We start from the raw sequence: 6,000 nt of genomic DNA, 5'->3' as shown, positions 1-6,000 counted from the left end.
ACTTCTCACAGTGCACCACAAGTGAATCGGTGGCTCGTGATTGGCTGCTAGCCGTCTAGGCAGGGGCGAACCCACAGGGTGGTCCCGGTAGACCCAGGACTACCCTGATCCAGCCCAAAGTTTAGCCTCATTTTTTTAAAAAAAAATCGGAAAAACCCAAATAATATCAAACGGTCGGTGGTCACACGTCAGAATCGACGCCTCGGCTGCCTCCTTGCCTCCTTGACTCCTTGTAGTCCTTGCCTCCTGTGGACGGCTACGACCTCAATTTCTCACGCCTGCGCCACTGCGGACGGCTGGACGACGTGAGACGCATCACGCTTGCGCCACTGCGAACGGCAGACGACACGGGATGCGGCTAGCCTGCGACCAGCGGGCAGCGGCTCTGTGCCTACGCCTACGCAGGTACGCCAACGCGCCTGCGCCTACGCCTACGCGGGCAGCCTTTGACCAGCGGCTCTGCGCCTGCGCCTGCGCCTACGCGGGCACGCGGCTACGCCTGCGGCCAGGCGGCCAGCGGCTCTGCGCCAGGCACCCGGTCACCCACACCCAAACGACAGACGTCAGTACGCCTGCGGGAGTGCGGGCTGCGGAAATATGAAGCAAAGACAAAGAAATATGAACTAGCACGCTGCACGCCCGGGGTGGCTTGTCTAATCTACTGAGTACTGTCTACATCAGTACATCTTGTCAATTTACCATCTTCCCACAGGCTGCAGTGACTAGGTGAGCTAGCGTCTAGCCTGTTTAAACAATTCAATTTTCATGCCATCCATGATTTCTGATTTCATGTTGTGCATCACATGCTCACAGCATCAGACATCAGTGAGCTCTCCGTTCGCCGATTTGTGCCATGTTACCCACTTACCCTTGTACGTGTATGATTAGGTTTAGGTGACGACCCTGCACAGATGAAAAGGCAGGGAGATATTGTCTCATTTTTCCAGAAATATGAAGCAAAGACAAAGAAGATTGCGGCTGATTCGGCTGAAAAGCATGTTCAAACTCAAGAACAAGAACCATCTCGTGTTCTGGCTTTTGCTGAAGAGCAATATCAAGAACAACTACATCATGTTCTGATTCCGGTTGTGGCTGAAGAGTGACCTCAAGAACAAGAACCACCACCAATTTGTGATGTTGATCATCTCGAACATGATTCTAGCTTAAGAGTACCTATTGCAAGCTATAATGTCAATGATCAAAATGCTATTCGGAGAGGATATATTCTAAAAGGTCCATGTCAACCTTATGCCCATGATTACCCAACCAGGAACATATACGGTAAAGATCGTTGCTTTAGTATTATTTGGTTCCATAAATATCCTTGGCTTGAATATAGTATTGAGAAGGATGCAGCATTTTGCATGGTATGTTATTTGTTTAGCAAGGGAGGCAGTAAATTTGTTAAGGGTGGTTGGAGAAATTGGAACATAGATAATGATGCACTTGAGAAACATGTGGGAGGTATAGATAGTGCTCACAAAGCTGCGCAAGAGAGATATGATTTATTTGTGCAAGGTAAACCAATTGATAATGTTATTCTGGAGGTGTCACAACATGATCTAAGTCTCTACAAGGTTAGGTTGACCTATTCACTTAGATGTTTGAGGTTTCTTTTACGTCAAGGTTTGCCATACCGTGGACATGATGAAAGTGAGGAATCTAGTAATAAAGGGAACTTTCTTGAACTTTTGGACTGGCTTGCAAAAAAATAATGAAGAGGTTAATAAGGTTGTTCTGAAAAATGCTCCAAGAAATTGTATTTTGACTTCCCCTAAGATACAAAAGTAAATTATTAAATGTTGTGCCGGGGAAACTACTAGACACATAATTGAAGAACTTGGTGATGACCACTATGCAATTCTAGCTGATGAGTCTAGTGATATATCACATAAAGAACAACTAGCTCTTTGTTTACGTTATGTTGATAAACTTGGAAGGGTATGTGAGAGGTTTTTTGGAGTAATTCATGTAGCCAATACTAGTTCTTTGTCACTTAAAACAGCAATTCAGTCTTTACTTGTTGGTCACCACTTGACTCTTACTCAAATTCGTGGGCAAGGATATGATAGGGCTAGTAACATGAAAGGAGAGATTAATGGGCTGAAAATATTGATCATGAAAGAGTCTCCTTCTGCTTATTACATCCACTGTTTTGCACATCAACTCCAATTAGTTTTTATTGCTGTTGCCAAGGGAAATGTTGGTTGTGCTACTTTCTTTGGACTAGTTTCTCGATTGCTGAATATTATTGGAGTTTCTTGTAAGCGTCATGACATGCTTCGAGATGTTAGAGCTCAAAAACTTAAGGTTGCACTTGAGTTGGGTGAAATAGATAGTGGGAGTGGATTAAATCAAGAGATGGTGATAACTAGGCCTGGTGACACTCGGTGGGGTTCTTATTACAAAACTATTTTGCACATTATTGATATGTATTCTACAATTCGAGAAGTACTTATAACTCTTGGAAAGGATCCCAAACAAATAGATGATTGGCCGAACATACATGCTATGGTTGATGTTTTGGAGTCATTTGAGTTTATTTTCAATGCACACTTGATGCTTATCATTCTTGCAATGAGTTATCTCAATGTTTGCAAAAGAGGGACCAAGATATTGTTAATGCAATGTCACTTGTGACTTTGGCGAAGAGAAGATTGCAACAAATGAGGTCTCATGGGTGGGAACAATTCTTTAAAGAAAAGGTTAAATTATTTTGTATTAAACATGGCATTGATATTCCTGCATTGGATGGTAGATATGTGCCTCATGCAAGATCCCCACGGTTTTATCCGGTTCAAACAATTGATGATCATTATAGAAGAGAAGTGTATATTGGTGTCATTGATCAAATTCGGCAAGAGCTTGACAATCGGTTTGATGAGGTAAATATGGAGTTACTTATTTGCATGTCAGCCTTGAATCCCTTTAATTCTTTTGATTCTTATGATGCACATAAAGTCCTTAGACTTGCCAAGTTTTATCCCAAGGACTTTTCAAGTGTGGAATTGATAAGACTTGAACTCTAACCTGATAACTTCATTGATGACATGAGGAAAGATGATAGATTCAAAGGCCTAAATAATCTTGGTGAGCTCTCTATTAGGCTTGTTGAAACAAATAAGCATGTTATTTATAACTTGGTGTATTTGCTTCTTAAATTGGTATTGATCCTACCGATGGCGACGGCAAGTGTTGAAAGAGTATTTTCGGCATTGAGTTTAGTGAAGGATAAATTGAGAAATAGAATGGGTGATGAGTTATTGAATGATTGTTTAGTCACATATATCGAGCGAGATATCTTCTCCAAGGTAAGTGAGGATGACATAATCAAGTCTTTCATGACCATGCGAAAGCGCAAAGTGAAGAATCTAGAATAATATTGTAATATGATGTAATCATCCATTTATGTAAGACCTTATATCATGTTGAGACTATTTATATTACGGTTTTATAAATTTGGGATTTATTGTTGAATTTACGATATTATACCAAATTACCGAATTTGTATTGTCTTTTGTCCAATTTTATACTCTTTTACCAAATTTATGGTCTTAAAAATTTAGATGCCTACCCTATAAAAAAATTCTGGGTCCGCCACTGCGTCTAGGAGACATTAATCTCCAAGAGTAAAAAATGCGCACGAAGAAAACTTGGAGATGATTCCTAATGCTTAAAGATGAAAACAATTCACTTTTACTAAATCTCTCACTCAAATCCCTTTCTCAAGATGTAGCACAAAGCAAGGGAGAGGAGAGGTGAACTTTGGGGCTCTAGAGAGGGTTTTTTTTTTCTGTCAAAGCATCAACAGCCCAAAGAGAAGAGAGGGGGAGTATTTATAAGGTAACCCCAACAACTAGCTGTTATGAATTTTTTCGCTCCACATCGGAACTTCCGATTTTATAGTTGAAACTTTTGATCAGTGCAATGTAACGACATTGACTTGCTCTACTCAAACCAAATCTAGAGATATACACAAATCAGAACTTCCGATCTGACACATCGGAACTTCCGATTTGCGAAAGGTAAAACCAGGCTGAGAACTTAATGTTTGAGAAAACTCTGGACATTCCTACTCACATCGAAACTTCTGACCAAAAGCATCAGAACTTTCGATTCAAACGAAAACTTCCCGAGCGCTACAAATTTAAACACACTGGACATTCCGAATAAAATCGGAACTTCCGATAGAACCCATCGGAACTTCCAATGTCAACAGAACTTTTAAACCCAAGTGTCCATGTACGTGAAATGTGTCTCTCATCTAAGGATTAACTTTGAGCACTAAGTTTATAGCAAAGCCTTCAACGTTGCATCCCTCTTAATAGTATGATATTTCTATACTCAATTTAAAGATAAAATGCTATAACAATAGGAGTAACCAAGTATCGTCTTCTTTCTTCATTTCTTTTGCGGATCACCATCAAAACCCACTTAGGGAGCCTAGATGTACTTTCAATCTCCCCCTTTTTGGTGATTGAAGATAACACGATTAAAACTTACAAGAGATGTTAAAAAAATATTTTTGAATGCAAAAATATATAGTGAGCTCCCCCTAAAGATGTGCATTATATGAAATTTTTTTAAACAACAAATACACATTTTAAAGAGATTTCATGAGAGCTCCCCCCCCCCCCCATCTTTGTATTCGTGGGGGTCCAAGTGTGAAATTGTGCTATATCGTGGTATAAAAGGATATGAATAAATAAATCATGCCATCTCACATATACCAAAAGAAAATGCATATGACATGATAGCTCACACAATTATGAAGCAAAAAATAAACAAATAACATTGCATCCATAAGACATAGTATCCACAAATCATAAGAGTAGCACATTACATCACACTAGCACAATAAAGTTCCTACAATAACTTAAACATAGTTCAACATATAAAACTAGTAATGTATGTCTGACAACGATGAAAAAGAAATAAAGACATCCTAAGATAAGAGATTAAGCTTTTCTCTCCCCCTTTGGTATCAAGACACAAAAAGGAAGAAAAAAGCTAAGATAAAGAACTACTCATCATTGTCTTCCTTGTCTCCCGCCTCATCTTTTTCAGACTTAGAACCATGACCAGGAGCAACATCATCATGGAAAGGATCCTCTATCACATCCTCCTCGCTGTTCTCAACCTCAGAGCAGTTTGGAGAGCAAGGTGGCTGAATGTCAAGGTGCCTGTGGATCTCCTTAACTCTCCTGATGAGCTTCTTCCTAGCAGCTCTCTCATTCTGAACTCTCATAGAAGTACTTTTGCACAAGCAAAAGATAGACTTTAGGATGCAAAGAGTGAAAGAAGAAGAAGCCTCAACTAGTGGTGACTCTGCTTTCATAGAGGAATGAACCCTCTTAGTTAACCTTACTTGCAGCCTTATGTGCTTCACTTCCTTGTGAAAGGTGAGGTTAGCGACTCTCTCAATCATGAACATGATATAGGGAGCATAACACAACCTATTTTATGATCAAGAGAGGTAAAGTGAATATCCTCCGAAATAAAGTTAAACACATCAAACTTTGTGTTCTCCTTTATTCTAAGTTACAACCCGCATAGTCCGCATTGGAATATCTAATGAGATTAAAACTAAAACTTTTGCCATACCAAAGCCCTAGGTTAGGTGTATGAACTAGATATCGAAGAATTCTCTTAACGGCTAGTAAGTTACACTTCTTCGGAGCGGTTTGAAATCTTGCACATATGCAAACACTATAAGCCTATTTAGGTGTATGATATTTTTGCTTATGAAATGTTGTCACTTTCCTACCAGATCATGTTTTCTCTATTCTGAACAATACTGATACATATTCATATTTGCTCGAACATGCTCCTCACAATCCGAGCAAATGATATGAAATCCTCCGATGTAAGTTCGATACAAGACTATTCGTAACTAATTTCAGTAATTAGTTTAATTTTATGATAACATGATATTGATTACGTGTCAAATTATGCATGATTTTTCAGCTATTTTTTCGACGACGGTGGACTGTCAGAGAT

The sequence above is a fragment of the Phragmites australis genome, chromosome 4 (assembly GCF_958298935.1).
Source record: "Phragmites australis chromosome 4, lpPhrAust1.1, whole genome shotgun sequence".
NCBI lineage: Eukaryota > Viridiplantae > Streptophyta > Magnoliopsida > Poales > Poaceae > Phragmites > Phragmites australis.
Note: the sequence above shows the minus strand (reverse complement) of the source record.